We start from the raw sequence: 17,500 nt of genomic DNA, 5'->3' as shown, positions 1-17,500 counted from the left end.
AGGAGAAGAAAGACTAGTGAGCAGTACATCAGAGAGAGAGAGAGAGAGAGAGAGAGAGAGAGAGAGAGAGAGAGAGAGAGAGAGAGAGAGAGAGAGAGAGTACAGCATCATTTCTAGAAATATCAATACTAGGAGCAGACAAGACAGCATCATCAATACACAGCCAACGGTGGTTCATCGCTACATTAAAAAAACACACGGAAATAACGTACACACAGCGCAATGAGCAGTCTTGCATAATGGGATTTAATGACTGAAATTAATAACTAAATATAAAAAATAAAAAAAAAAATAAGGGCCAACAAACCCTCAAAGCATGCATCTTTCCTTCCCTTTCCGAAAGGGGAGATAAAAGACTTGTTGACATGATCCTAACAACGAACTGCTCGTTATCTGTCACGGTTGGGTCAAAAATATTTCCGTACCATTTCACCAACTGAGATTTATCATTAACTTGTTCCTGCTGATCTCTCTCTCTCTCTCTCTCTCTCTCTCTCTCTCTCTCTCTCTCTCTCTCTCTCTTGAACAATGATACATTTACATTCACACAAGTGCATATTATAAGCCATCAGTTCACTAAAAATAAATATAAACACTATACACACACACACACATATATATATACATATATATATATATATATATATATATATATATATATATATATATATAAAAATATATATATATATACATGTATATATATATGTATATGCAAGCTCTGTCAATTTTATTTTACTTGGCTCAATCCTTTAATCCAATTCGAGAGAGGCCATTTAAAGGCTAACCAATATCATGGAAACGGATTTTACTCCATTTTAGCTTAGTAAAAGTTGTACCTCACTCATGTTTCCTTGTGAATTATTTAGTCGTGGCTCTACAATATGTGTCTTAAAATTTAGTAAAACGATCATATTGAAAGTTCTATTCCATAACATACGCAGACGCGCACACACACACACACACACACACACACACACATATATATATATATATATATATATATATATATATATATATATATATATATATATATATATATACAGTATATATATATATATATATATATATATATATATATATATATATATATATATATATACTGTATATATATATATATATATATATATATATATATATATATATATATATAACGGATTTTGAGCGAAGCGAAAAATCTATTTTTGGGTGAGATAGCCATGTCGTCCTGATGGAAGTTCCTATAGGGTAGCTTCTTAGGGTATATTACAACTACGGCGATATTCCCAGAGAATTTACCTTAAGGTACCAGAATTCTAACTCCTGGAGCGAGTATCCCTCGTGAAAGGGATATCGCGACATATCAGAGGACGTATTCTAGACACGTCACATGGCAATCTACGACCTGAACAGAGATTTCGTCTCGTAGGAGGTGATTGACGAGATACGAATTCGGGAAAGAAAAAGGGGAGCCGCTCCCAAGGCTTCCCTATCCCCCGATTCGTATGCGTGCCTGGCGCCAATCCTGGCGCCATCTGTATTCCTTGTAGCGTACACGAGGTGCTACAGATACTGTATGTAGGGAGGGGTCCTACAGCCCTTTCTTAGAAAGGCAAGGGCGGGTCCATCAGGACGACATGGCTATCTCACCCAAAAATAGATTTTTCGCTTCGCTCAAAATCCGTTTTTTGGGCTCAAGCCATGTCGTCCTGATGGAAGTGTACCAGAGCATTACTGTATCTGTGGATTCTCAGAACGTGCCGTACTCCCCGGAGGTATTTATTCCCGGTCGACTAGACCTAGAGACCTAAGATGTTACCGTTATACATCTTTTCAACTAACTATAAACTATGTTAGAGCTTCCTGCCCCCTACAGGGAAGAGTCCTACTAGACTCTGGAAAGTCTCGAAGAGTACATATATCTATGTATGAATACCAGGCAAGCTAATATAGTGGTCTCGCCCTATATTAAGTAAAGCATAGTTTGTATAGAACCACTGCGTCAATATATTGACCAGTAATCCGCACAATACTTGTATTGGACAAAGGTTTATATCCGCATAGGAAGAAACTAATAAAACCGCCCTCGTCCCCTCATGGGACGGAGTCCTCCCATTAGGGGACTTACATAAACCAATGCAACATAGCTTGCATAACAGAACAATTCTATCAGAATTATCCCAGATAAGATACATAGAATTAAAATGCTCAATTATACCAATAAATTGACACAGGTGAAAGAGACGCAAGGTTCTCAAGAACAAGTTTATTGACAGATAATAAACAGACAGGTTAACAACAAATATATATATTTATATAAAAGAGGATAACCCAAAACTTTAAGCATAAGTATGATAGTAAACAGAACTTGTTTATCTGAAAGAAAAACCATTAAACACCACTTTAATAAGATACCAAGGTATCAAGTCATAAAAAGTCTGTATTACAAATCAATCACATTAGCGTTAGAAACGCTTGGCACACATGTCTGAACTTATGCTAGGTTCACCTTTGAAAGAAGGAACAGTCTATATGGGCACTTGGTGCCCTCATTTAGTTTGTAGTACAGTATGTACCTACACACTCACCCTGGACTTAATCATCCCAATTAAGACCACTGTTCCTCGCAGAGTTAAACAGTAGGGTTAACTACACGACCCACTGCTACCACAGATCTCTTAAGTTCCTCTACTTGCTTCGCATAGTGGCGAAAGAACACCCTGGAAGACTTCCAGCCCGTGTATGAACGGAGATGTTCAAAATCCATACAATTAAAGAAATTTAGGGATGAGGCAACTTTCCTCGGATCGTGACCTGCGGGTGTACTGTCAGGATCCGCTCTGCGAATAAAATATGTGATTTTCGCTCTGAGTTGATTCAGAGATAAATTTGAGCCTGATGTTTCTCCCCTGAATAGTTGACCACCCTTGAAGTCTGAAGTTCTACGAAGATAGACCTTTAGGCATTCTACTGGACATAGAGATGCATCTTCTTTCAGAGGGCAGATTCTCCAGGGACCCCACCTGTTGGTGGGTAACTCATTCTTGGCGAGAAACGTAAGATCCGGAAACAGGTTCAGCTCCCCCCCATCCAGGAACTGAACACGACCTGCCTCTCTCGAGAGGGCTACGATCTCACTAACCCTGGCCCCGGACGCGAGTGCAAATAGGAAAATAACTTTTTGCGTCAAATCCTTTAACGCACATTCTTCATTGCTCAACAGGGAGGCGAAATGAAGAACTTTGTCTAAAGACCATGAGATGGGCTTTGGAGGTGCTGAAGGTCTGAGCCTAGCGCAGGCTTTCGGAACTTTATTAAAGATCTCGTTACCTAGGTCGATCTGGAAGGCAAATAAAATGGGTCTCATCAAAGCAGATTTACACACTGAAATCGTGTTAGCTGCCAACCCTTGGCCATGGAGGTGGATGAAGAAAGATAAGCAGAAGTCTGTTGAGATCTCCTGCGGATTCTTTGCCTTTACAAAGGCCACCCATTTTCTCCAAGATGACTCATATTGCCTTCTAGTCGATTTGCACTTATATTCCTCTAGGAAGTCTATGCTGGCTTTCGAAATCCCGAAACGCTTTCTCACCGCTAGGGAGCTGCAGGGTCTGGGTTTTCTGTAATGAAGCGCAGACAGTCGACTTCTGGACTCGCTGGGTCAGAACTGGATGTGGTAGCGGCACGAACTTCATCTGTAGTTCCAACGCCAAGGGGAACCACATACTGTTCGCCCACTTGTGGGCCACTATTGCCGCTACCCCCTTGAAGGATCTCAGGTTGTGAGGAGGGAACAGATAAATCCTGGACCATCTGTTCCAGTCGAGGGACATTGCGTCCACTGCTTCCGCTAAGGGGTCCTCGTACGGGGACACGTACAGGGGCAACTTCTTGTTGTCTTTCGTCGCAAAGAGGTCTATTGCAGTTCTGGGACTTGATTCAGAATGAAGGAAAATGATCCTGCGTCTAAGGACCATTCCGACTCTATCGGTGTGAACCTGGATAGAGCGTCCGCCGTCACATTGCGGACTCCTTGAAGGTGAACTGCCAACAGGTACCACTTCTTCTTTTCCGCCAATCGGAAAATGGCTAACATCACTTGGTTGAGAGGTGGTGACCTCGACCCTTGTCGATTCAAGCATCTCACAACCACCTCGCTGTCCGTCACCAATCTTATGTGGATCGAGTGACGCGGGGAGACTTTCTTTAAGGTAAGGAGCACTGCCATAGCTTCTAGAAAGTTTATATGAAAGGTCCTGAATAGCTTGGACCAAGTCCCCTGGACTTTTTTCCGATGAGAGTGACCTCCCCATCCCTCCTTTGAGGCGTCTGAGTGAATCGTCATCGACGGGGGAGGTGGCTGAAGAAGAACCGACTTCTTTAGATGTCTGGCTTGGGACCAAGGTCTGAGAAGAGTACGTAGCCGAGGCGGCACTGGTCTTCTCAGGTCTCTTCGCGCGTTTGATGCATACCTTCTCCAAACTCCGGTTGCATCCTTTAGCTGTGCTCTTAGCACTGGGTCTGTCACTGAAGCAAACTGGAGAGAGCCTAGTACCCTCTCCTGTTCGCGTCTTGATATCCTTTCGGAATCTAGAAGTCTCTTGACAGAGCCCGCTATCTCCTTCCTTTTCTTCGTCGGGATGGAGAAACTGTGTGACAAAAGGTCCCAGTGGATTCCCAGCCACTGGAACTTTTGAGATGGAGAAAGTCGAGACTTTTTTCTGTTGATCTTGAAGCCTAGGTACTCTAGGAACTGGATCACCTGACTGGAAGCTTGTAAGCATTCGGTCTCGGATGCTGCCCACACCAGCCAGTCGTCCAGGAAGGCTACTACCTGAATTCCCTTTAGGCGTAATTGTTTGAGAGCTGCGCTCGCAAGCTTCGTGAAAATCCTTGGGGCTATGTTTAGCCCGAATGGCATGGCTCTGAAGGCGTACAGTCTCCGTTGTAGCCTGAACCCTAGGTAGGGGGAGAGTCGACGGCTGATTGGAATGTGCCAATAGGCGTCTGACAAGTCTATAGAGACTGAGTATGCCCTCTTGGGCAGTAAGGTCCTTATGTGTTGCAGTGTTAGCATCTTGAATTTGCAATTCACTATGAACTTGTTGAGTGGTGACAAGTCCAGAATGACTCTGAGCTTTTCCGAGTCTTTCTTGGGAACACAAAACAGCCTCCCTTGGAATTTGATGGACTTCACCTTTCGGATCACATTTTTCTCCAACAGTTCTTGAACGTACTCCTCCAAAACGGGGGTGGAGTGTTGGAAAAACCGAAGGCATGGGGGTGGAGTGCTGTACCAGCTCCAACCCAGTCCATTCTTGAGTAGGCTTTGGGCCCAGGGATTGAAGGTCCAGCGATCCCAAAATTTCATCAGTCTCCCTCCTACCGGTATCATTTCACTTGGACTGCCGTCCTGAGGTCTTGCCTCCCTGACCACGACCACCTCTGAATCCCCTTCCCCTTGAGGGGTGCCTAGACGAGCCTCTGGCTGCTCCTCTAAGTTTTGCACGAAAGGAAGAAGACTGTCCTTCGAACGTTGGGGCGAATGTGGTTGACTGACCTGGCACAGCCTGGGGTACACACTGAAAAGCAGTCGGGGTTTGTGCCACCATCTGGGGCACTGGAGGCAAAGGCAATTGCAGTTGCTGTTGCTGTCTATAAGGCTTGGCTGGCCGAGACGGTAGCCTAGTCCTCATATTCTTCCTCTTTGGTTGAGGACCCTCATCCGGGGAAGATTTTCTTTTGATAGCCAGGCCCCACTTCTGGAGAAGGTTTCTATTCTCCACGGCGGCCTTATCAACAACCTCTTTGACCACATCGGTAGGGAAAAGGTCTTTTCCCCAAATGTTGGAGGAGATTAATTTCCTTGGCTCGTGTCTCACCGAAGCCCCGGTGAACACGAACTCCCTGCAAGCTCTCCTTGCCTTGATGAAGCCATAAAGGTCCTTCGTCACTGTGGCTAGGTGAGACTTAGCCACTACCATGAACATTTCATGGACCTTGGGGTCACTTGCCATTGTCTCAAGAGTAGTCTGATGAGACATTGAGGCAGCCAGTCTTTCTTTGGTCTCGAACTCTCTTCGTAAAAGAGATTCGGACAGCTTGGGGAGGTCCTCGCCGAATTGCCGTCCGGCAATATCAGCCTCCAACTTTCCCACTGAGAATGTCAGATGGACATCCTTCCAGTCTTTGTGGTCCATAGGCAGAGCCAGCGACAAGGGTTTACACTCCTCCAGGGAGGGGCAAGGCTTGCCGGCCTCGACTGCCTTTAGGACAGCCGCAAACCCTTTCTGTAAAAAGGGGAAGGCTCTATCAGGAGAGGACACAAAAGAAGGGAGCTTCTTGCTCAATGCAGCTACCTTCGAATTAGAGAAGCCCCTCTCTTTCATCGAGGATGAAAGTAGGGCTTGAGCCTTAGAGTGGTCCATAATAATGACCTCCTTCGGCTCTGTCTCCTCCCTTGAAGCTGGTTCTTTTCTCAGCCGGACATAGCAGTCCGGATATGATGCCTTGCTGGGCCAGAATTCTACCTCCTCTAGGGGAACTGAACCCAGCTTATCCGAGATGACGATCTTTCCAGTCGTCATCGGCATGTGCTCAGCATACCTCCATGGGTTAGCATCTGAGCATATGGGAAGGTCTTTCACATTGAGCCTTTTCTGGGGCCCATGTGATTCTGCTAGGGACTGCATACGCAGTTCCATTGCAGCCGCCTTCTCCTGATTCTCCTTCTGCATTTGTTAGATCATTCCAACAATCAAAGAGAGGGCCTGTCCCAGTTCTACTGGGAGACCAGCCGATGTTGAGGGGATAGGCTCCGGCATCTGAACCGGAGTAGCCGACACCTCGTCGACCTCATCCTCTACGACATCCGGGGTTTGAACTTGATCCTGACCTTCTGCCAGGAGGTCTTCTTCCAAACGTTTGTCCAGGTCAGACATCCTGTCATACAACTGGATGTCTTGCATCGCATCTGCGACTTCCGCGTCCACCTGGACTTGATCTTGAGGGATCTCCTCTTGAGGCTGGGGAATCACTGCCTCAGATGATGCCTGGGGAAAAAGATACGCCCTCATCTTCTCACTTGGAAGATAAGGGCCAGAGGTGTTCTTCTTGAAGCCCCTTACCCAAGTACGAAGCTTTTCCCTTGCTATATCCCTTGATTCCGCCGTTCTAGGGGAATCAAAAGCCTCAGTAATCAGGTTAGTGCATACAGTACATACCTGAGGGTCCCAATACTGGAGATCATCCTTGGAGACAGCGCATGCTGCGTGTCTCCTACAACACTCATGTCCGCAGAGGTTCTTGCTGCGGACATTGCAGAAAACATTTCCGCACTTCGGAGGGTCCTCCTGTAAAGAGAAGAAATTTCCATGAGTATCAAGTGAACTATGTATCACTGGATATGCATAGTATAGCATAACAATTCATAAAGGAAAGACACACACTTGTGTTTCCCTCACAACCCATTGTTGCAGCCTTCCAGATAATAAAATCAAAATGGTTTATCTCTTCTAGAGTAACCAATGCAAGGTTTCCAGAGGAAACAGGTGGAGCTCACACCTAGGCAATGATTTTAAAATCCTGGATAATAGACAGGGAAGAACTCTGCTTCCTATCTGAAGGCAACAGCAAAGGGCTGTGCAAGAAAACACAATAGTGTTAGAAGATACAGTGCTGTACCTAAACCTTTACTATAGTTTTCTTCTTACTGTATATGCTATACAAAAGAATACTAGTACAGTATAGGAGGATGTGTGCCGGCCTGCCTTTGCCGGCCGGCACACACCACAACTAGCTTTAAAGTATACTACTTAACAGCTATAGGGCGGCAGCACTCTGGTTCAAATGCCTGTGCCGGTCGGCAGCAGCTGCCGGCCGGCAACAGCAAGTGTTGGCCGGCAATGACTGCCGGCCAGCAACTACACAAGGTAGTACCCAGCTGCCGGCCACACTCTTGGTGACCGGCAGACAAGGACTGACATAAGCCGGCCGGCAAAGGTACAAGACCGATGCCAGCCGGCAGCAAAAGAACCAGAAGACTACACCTGCCCGGCTGCCGGCCTCATAGGCCGGCAGCCGGGACAGGTACAGCACTAGAAGAAAATAGAATGGATGCCGGGATAAGAGTGTACACAACCCCCCAAGCCCGGCAACCGAAAGAGTGCATATAAGGAAGGGGAGAAACTTAATTCAGGCTTCCTTGACCAATGCCGTCCGGCTCTGCCGGCAGGCATGGATGAGGGACCAAGAGAGGTCCGGGCAGCACTCGAAAACATAAGACCCTTGCCGGCCAGCATCTCTGCCGGCCGGCAATGGGCTTAGTCAATTCCACATCCCAACCTATACTAGGTCCAGAAGTAGAACGACGTACAGTACAGTAATACCCCTGCCGGCCAGCTCTGCCGGCCGGCAAGGTACAGTACAGTAATGGCTAGGCCATTACGGAGATAGAGGGGGAAGGGACAAGAGGGTCCTGCCAACCTTGCTTTAGTGACAGATCACCCGCAGCCAAGAATTTTGTCTTAGCCTAAGGGAGATCTAAGGGAAAGGGCCAGCAATACTTGCCAGCTTCCAGAGCACCAAAGCAAGGAAGGCGTTGCTACTCCCAAGGGAAGAACTTATCCTCCCCCGAGAACAGCAACAGGACTTAGTCTGGTCGATCACAAAAGAAGGAATCATAACTTACAGAAACCTTCGGTAGTGACCTAAGGGAGCTAAGCTCCCTTTGTAAGTGTTAGGTCAGCGAGGGAGACTCTGCCCCAAGCCAGACAACACGGACTCAGACTAAAAACTCTGTTGTTCTGTCCCTCTTTGAACCAGACTTACTGGAACAGGAAGGTACAGTAACACCCTAGTATAGTTTTATCGAAAATAAATTCGGAAAAAACCACTTAGGGATAAGCCCAAGGCTTAAACAGAGGGAAAGGGATTGCATACCTTCTCCGAAGAAAAGAAAGCAACCGGGGAGTATGATAAAGTATACTAAGGCTCCATAAGCAATTAGCCTAGGCACCAAGAGAATCGATTACCTAATTCACAGAAACTCACACGTATACAATCTTGGAAATATTCCACACAGTCTTAAATGTATAAAATATAGCCTAAAGCTTCAATAAAATTTTAATTACACTCGGAAAAACCAAAATCATGCATGAAGTACTAGGACCAAACGACTAGGCTACATGGCCTAGCGTAGGCCAGAATGGCGAATACTTCGCCAAATAATACTAAGCACGAAAGGAAATCCTATGTAAAGCTAAATAGCTAAAATTTATTAAAGCAAAACAACCAGGAATGTCACTCTGACTAACTAATTTATACCTAGCGAGTGACAGTGTCCAGGACACCTCTGGTAGGCTACGGCTCTTGTATCAAAGATTAATCCTATTAATCACTCAAAATTTTACCAAGAGCCTACATTTATACATAACAGACACTATACTCAACTTATCCGAGGCCAACGAAGACGAAGAAGCCATGAAAAGCTGAATAAATCCAAGATTTGCGAGAAAAACAGGAAAAAACACCGAGTTGTTAAGCTACGCAAAAAGGAATACAGATGGCGCCAGGATTGGCGCCAGGCACGCATACGAATCGGGGGATAAGGAAGCCTTGGGAGCGGCTCCCCTTTTTCTTTCCCGAATTCGTATCTCGTCAATCACATCCTACGAGACGAAATCTCTGTTCAGGTCGTAGATTGCCATGTGACGTGTCTAGAATACGTCCTCTGATATGTCGCGATATCCCTTTCACGAGGGATACTCGCTCCAGGAGTTAGAATTCTGGTACCTTAAGGTAAATTCTCTGGGAATATCGCCGTAGTTGTAATATACCCTAGGAAGCTACCCTATAGGAACTTCCATCAGGACGACATGGCTATCTCACCCAAAAATAGATTTTTCGCTTCGCTCAAAATCCGTTATATATATATATATATATATATATATATATATATATATATATATATATATATATACTGTATATATATATATATATATATATATATATATATATATATATATATATATATGTATATGTATATATATATATATATATATATATATATATATATATATATATGTATATGTATATATATATATATATATATATATATATATATATATATATCAAATAAGCCTTATATTTTAACACATTAATGTCTGGATTCTCTTACCGACCCCAGATCAGAGTCTCGAGGTGAAATTACTCAAAGACAATAGCATCTGACCGGCAGGGAATCGAACCCTGGTCCAGGATGCTTGTATGACAGTGACCGTGTCATTTAGCCACGAGTGGATGGTACGGTCACTGTTATACAAGCATCCTGGACTAGGGTTCAATTCCCAGCCGGTCAGATGCTATTGTCTTTGAGTGATTTCACCTCGAGACTCTGATCCTGAGGTCGGTAAGAGAATCCAGACATTAATGTGTTAAAATATATGGCTTATTTGAAATATGAAAAACATGTTTAAATGTGTAAAATTTATCATATACATATATATATGTATATATATGTATATATATATATATATATATATATATATATATATATATATATATATATACATATATATACATATATATACACACACGTATATATATATATATATATATATATATATATATATATATATATATATATATATATACATATATATTCTATGTATATGCCTATCTAGTATACCATTATTATTATTATTATTATTATTATTATTATTATTATTATTATTATTATTATTATTATTACTTCCTAAGCTACACCCCTAGTTGGAAAAGCAGGATGCTATAAGCCGAAGAGCTCCCACCAGGAAAATAGCCCAGTAAGGAAAGGAAACAAATAATCTAGAAGAGAAGTAAACAAATTAAGATAAGATATTTCAAGAACAGTAACAACATCTAAAATAAATCTTTATTATATAAACTATAAACCTTGACAAAAACATGAGGAAGAGAAATAAGATAGAATAGTGAGTGCTCATTTGCCCTTAAGCAAGAGAACTCTAACCCAAGACAGTGGAAAGCCATATCAATACCCACTACTAGTGAGCAAAGGTTTGATTTTGGAATGTCATTCTCCTAAAAGAGCTGCTTATATGCACAGATAGAATAAAGCACAAAGATAAGAGAAAATACTGCGTAAATCCTAGCTAGTTTTATCTCTTGATAATTATAGTCAGGATTCACTTAGTATTTTCAGTTTCCCTTGTGGTTTATTGCATCTGGGTATTACGTTTTCCGGAGATTTTACACACACACACACACACACATATATATATATATATATATATATATATATATATATATATATATATATATATATATATATATACATATATATACATATATATATATATATATACATATGTATGTATATATATATATATATATATATATATATATATATATATATACACATATATATACATATATATATATATACATATGTATGTATATATATATATATATATATATATATATATATATATATATTTATATTTATATATATATACATATATATATATATATATATATATATATATATATATATATATATATATATATATATATTGAGCTCATCATTCCTAGCTTATCTGTACTCTTGAGCTTCCTTGATAAGATTGTCCCTCCTTTCCCATCCATTTTTATACCACCATACAACACTTTCAAAGGCTTTGCTCTCCTCCTGCCTCCTGATGTTTTTTAATAGAAAACGTTTCATTAACGGATCGTCGTTTATTCTCTCCGTGTGATCAAACCTCACAAAATACACCTATCAAATTTAATCAGATCTTCTAACACCAAATATATTACACAAATAGCTTTTCTTACCAACTTCAGTTATTTATTTTTTCATCTGCATTCATAATTCAAATTTCAGTTCAAAAGAGGATAATTGGCTCCTAAAATAACTGCACATTCACACTTTGGCTTCCATGATTAATTTGAGTTTCTTCCCAACCTTTTACAGACATCCAGCTGCCTTTCTTGCTTAACCCTTTGCTGGTTTCTGGAGTTCTTTCTCACTATCCTCATTCGGAAAATACAAACAAATACAAACCATTACAAACTCCATTGATGACTCACTTTCTTATTTCCCAACTTCCTATCTACACACAATACTCTTCTTCTTTTACTCCATCCTTAAAAATACAAGTCATGGAAAAATGACACATCTTTATCTGACATCCCCTTTTACACCAAACCAGTCACCCTTCTGGTTTGTCTCCATATTCTACATATTCTAACATATGCTTTCTTCCATTATAAAATCTTTTTATTGCTCTAAACTCAATATCTTCTACGCCATACATTTTCAACAACAAACATTACCTATCTATATGGAACATGAAAGAGGATCGTGAATGGAGTATGGAATATTTGATTAATATTTTCCCTAGAATATACTACACAAAAGTGAAACATGAAGGTATTCAAAGGGAAATTGTTGGTGAAAGGACTGATTAAAGAGTTTTGATGATCTAAAAGAATTCAAAAGGCTAATATAGTTAAAAGGAAGGATTAGATTGTTCTGAGACATCTCTTCCTTGTGGAAAGTTTTTAGCGGAAAGAGGAGAGAATGACCAAAGTTGTTTCATGTATGGAGTGTAAGGTGGTGGCAAGGAAGAAACCAACTGTGTACTAGGGAGGTTCGACACAATGCTCATGAGCCTTCTGCATTAGTGTTTGAAGCAGTTAAGGTTTTAAAATTTAAATCCAGAATTCCCTGCACTGTTCAGGAGTTACAACATGGCAGTAATAATAATCATAGCAATGTTTGTTTACGAGATTTATCCAGCAGTTTCTCAATCAATTAAACTGAAGTATCTACATATAGAGTAATTCTCTATAAAAATGAAATATTGAAATAAAAACAACAAAAATACTTCAACAACATATGAACAATACTGGTGCATAAATATACTGTAAATAAACCTGGATCTATGAAACTAAGATCAACAATAAAAAAGCAAGGTTAACGATAAACTAATGAAACTATACAAAAGAATATTTTACTCTTCTATTGAAATTACAAATATAATACAATGAAATATCCCCATGAAAGCTTCTAGTCCTTTCCTTAAAGCCAATGGTAAAACAAAATAATCAAATAATTAAATTGTGCGACGGAGTCTAAATTCAAAACAATGATGATATAAGATTATACGTGGAGTCTTTGTGTTATTTGTTGCCTAATAAAAAAGGTACAAGTAGCAGATCACAAGGAATGGAATCATTTCCAAGCATATAACCAGACTGATTCTGTCAGAGTATAAAGGCAATTTGCCGGACTGCCTTACAAATTAGCATAACTCTCAATGAGTATTTAGGCATTTGCTAGATATACAATTTTGAAGTTTCGTTATCCTCACAAAGAGAATACGAAAAACAATAAATATTTTCATTACGGAATTGCCAAATAGAATTTCCTTAAAAGTTTCACCTCAAATTATGGATTACTGAGTTATATGAAAACTAAGACAACCTTTCTTGTTTTTTTTTTTTTTTTTAACACGACCTGTTAAGCAATATTATACCAAATGTAACATACAACGTACAACTAATACATATATAATAGAAAAATAATTATAGTATTTGGGTATTGGAAATCATCTTAAAAAGCATGCTCCTATTAATTGCTTTGTCTTCGTTCATTTTAAAATATTAATCTTGATTCTTTACAAAGTTGTTTAAACGCTTAGGAAAGACTATATCCAGGAAATAACATCTAATTTAGAGATCATATTTCTGTCACAGAATACTTTCATGTTTAACCCTTGAACTGAAATTGAATTGCATTTCTGAATATGGTTAAAGTTTTTCCATACAATAATTTCTTTCTGGTTGATGATGGTAAAGATGCACACAGAAAAATAAAACGATCAAAACACCTCGAAATTATAAAAAAAAAAAAGAAAAAAAAAATGAAATACAATTTTCAAAAAATTTACATAGACCTTCATTTATTAACTTCATCCTTCAACAAGAAAGAGAAAGTTAACACGTAGAAATTTTTTTTCTATCCATCATTGAGCTTAAAACTACAATAACAGCAGCAATAATAAAGTAGCAATAAAAATATGAAAAACAACAAGTAGGAATAAATTTCCAGAAGGCTCAAGAAGATAGCAATTCTTCAATAGGAGCCACATTCCCAAAGCATGAAATGAATTCCATTCCTTTCCGTTGACATCAGTCTCGCTCCATTCAAGTGCCACAGTAATTACTGTTATGAAAGGGAAGCACTTCTTCAATGAAAAGAAAGCTGAGCAAAAGAGTCGCTTTGATCTCCACCGCACATCATTAAAATTCCATTACAAACAAATCAGTTATCAAATATTCATACATTTTTCCATTGAAATCAATCAACTGTCCTCAGGACTTATTTACCATTCGTAACTGAGGCACATCAATCATTGGCAATAAATAAACCCAGCATAATCCATAAATGATCAACATCATTGCAATCTGACATTAGTTATAACAGATAGTTGTACCGTTTGTGGCATACTAATTACGTTCCAGATTTTCATCTTTTATTTTCTAAAGATCACATTACTAAAGAAAAAAATATCAAAAACTAGCAGAAATGTCATCACTCATTCGCAGATACAATAACACTCACTCGAAATGAAAACGATAAACAATTAATTATTCATAATGAGTAAATTATTCACGATGTGAACTGCGTGCCCTGAATTTGCGAGAAGGCGAAATGGGATTTTGCCGTAGCAGCCAACTGACACTCAACCCAGCCACCTAATTGCTCATCATTACACGAGTGGGAATGAAGGCGAAAGGTAGTGGGATCCCTCCACGGTCCGAATGTGATGGTCGGTCATTTTAATAACATCAGTGATGTTAGATGCTGAAATAATGGCTATTCATCTGTAGGAAACGTTTGGCTGGTTTTTCATTAAGTGTTAGCTGTGTTTTAAGTTTGATTATGTTGCATTTCACTTTATGTAAGATTGGGTGTATTAGCTAATGTGAAGTATCAATTGCTTTTAGTGATATGAAAAAACAATCTCTCTCTCTCTCTCTCTCTCTCTCTCTCTCTCTCTCTCTCTCTCTCTCTCTCTCTCTCTCTCCTCAGAAGACAGTTCTTCCCAAGGGGAGCCGGAAAGGGGGATGGGACCCGTATTGTGGGAGGAGGGCCCTGGAATAAGGCCCGAGCCATTCAATGACCTCACATAAGCCCCTGAAAAGCAAGCTGGAGCGAAGAGCATCTCTAGTTTATTTCAAGCCCTGATCCTTTCGCGATCCGACCCTAAATGGTGTTTGATCCAACTAGGCCGGCCCGAAGTCGGTCAGCATAAACACTATATCAAAGACAACGACCCTTGCCTTTATCAAGATGCGCTCGTATTGTACCGGAACGAAGTCCTTTATCAAGAGTTGGCTATCTACAGGGAATTCTAAATGATATATCAAGATAGCATTTTTATATTGATATCTAAATAAATCATTATTCGATCTCATGCCTCTTACCGATTACATTTAACGTGAATTTAAATACAGCATAATATTGAAAGGATACGATTAAATATCATGCTATTTCAGTGGAATAAGAACATTCCGTATATGTATACAGTGTGTGTAAAAATTATTTATGGTTATGATGATAATCTGGTCATAATGATAATATTTACCCTATGAAAGAGATTCGTCAATGAAACAAAATTATTAAGGCCAGATATTCAACTGTAGCAACTGAATTACAGCCCAAACCAGCAACATTGAATGAATGAATTTATTTTTGTTTATCAATCTTTCGTTTTAGTAAATTGCCTTTTAAGGACTAAAACTTACTTATAAGAATTTTTAAAGCCCTTATGATCATCTCGTTTTTTTGGAATAGAAATAGCAGTTAAATAATTTTTTCTTATTTTCTTTGCTTATAAACTATACTTTTTTTCCTTTTAACTCCACATTACAACGTTCAGTATACATCTTAACATCAAAGAATACCCGTTTATTTAGGATGTAATTTCCCTTTGGCAATGAAGATATCAAGATATGTCTCACATTGTCAAAAATAATTTGGGCTCACTTTTTTTTTTTACTTTTCAAATCTATAAACCCATAAAACGATGCTCTTTTACTTCCGATTTAAAGCCTCGTCCATTTTAATCATTTTGAAATACTGAACTATCGTCCACACTCAACTTTCAAACCGAGCTTGTAGCCCTTCTGCCTATCCTATTCAACATCGCATTATAGGAAGTTAATCAGTCAGTCAATTATCAATCATAGTTTTCCACTCGGTCTACAATATGACAGCAGTTTATTCTATGCTGAATCAACATATCATTTCAATACTTTATTATACTCAAAGTAAGTTTTATGCATATCTTACTTTTAATATTAGCCTTCCCTCATTATTTTTATGGTTGCATCCCATGATAAGATGCGGTTTCCATCCCGCTAAATGATATTCTACTAACCTGTCATATTAGAAAATAATATTCTTTCATATTTCTTTATTCTATAATGTACCTTAATAGCATGCCATTCATGGGTGTTTCATGATTCACTTTTTTACTGTATTTACATCATATTGACACTCCTATGGTTTTAATGTTTTGATAATGCTCTTACTATTAGTTCTTAAACGCGGACAAAAGTTTATATCATAAGGTAGTAGATTGGCCAGGGCACTAGCCACCCGTTGAGATACTACCACTAGAGAGTTATGGGGTCTTTTGATTGGCAAGACAGTACTACATTGGATCCTTCTCTCTGGTTACGGTTCATTTTCCCTTTGCCTACACACACACACCGAATAGTCTGGCCTATTCTTTACACATTCTCCTCTGTCCTCATACACCGGACAACACTTAGATTACCAAACAATTCTTCATACCTCACTGTAATTGTTCAGTGGCAACTTTTCTCTTTGTAAGGGTAGAAGGGACTCATTAGCTATGGTAAGCCGCTCTTCTATGAGAGGGACACTCCAAAATCAAATCATTGTTCTCTTATCTTGGTAGTGCCATAGCCTTTGTACCATGGTCTTCCTCTTCCACAGTCTTTTGGGTTAGAATTCTCTTGCTTTAGGGTACACTTGGACACACTATTCTATCTTATTTCTCTTCCTCTTCGTTTGGTAAAGTTTTTATAGTTTATATAGGAGATATTTATTTTAATCTTATTGCTCTTCTTCAAATATTTTATTTTTCTTTGCTTCCTTTCCTTACTAAGCTATTTTCCCTGTTGGAGCCCCTGGGCTTGTAGCATCCCGTTTTTCCAACTAGGGTTGGGGCTTAGCAAGTAATAATAATAATAATAATAATAATAATAGTAATAATAATAATAATAAAAATAATAATAGTAATAATAATAATAATAATAATTCCTTGTTTCCCGTGGATGCAATGCTAACCATTACAATATTTTCTCCTCCGAAACACAAAATATTCAATGAAATCATTTTAAAGAACGAAAGCTCCTAATCTACACTCGTTTAACCATAGACTATATCCAATTGGCCCCACACTCCTCGAGTTGGGATCTAACACAT

At 39.4% G+C, this 17,500-nt stretch overlaps 1 long non-coding RNA gene across 1 annotated transcript in view; it reads right to left on the bottom strand.

The window, feature by feature from the left end:
* LOC137651960 (uncharacterized) overlaps nt 1-17,500 on the bottom strand; it is a 923,293-nt gene that overhangs the window by 523,228 nt on the left and 382,565 nt on the right. The window lies entirely within an intron of this gene.

This window comes from Palaemon carinicauda, chromosome 13 (assembly GCF_036898095.1).
Source record: "Palaemon carinicauda isolate YSFRI2023 chromosome 13, ASM3689809v2, whole genome shotgun sequence".
NCBI classification, from domain to species: Eukaryota; Metazoa; Arthropoda; class Malacostraca; order Decapoda; family Palaemonidae; genus Palaemon; species Palaemon carinicauda.
This window is presented reverse-complemented; position numbering and strand designations above follow the sequence as displayed.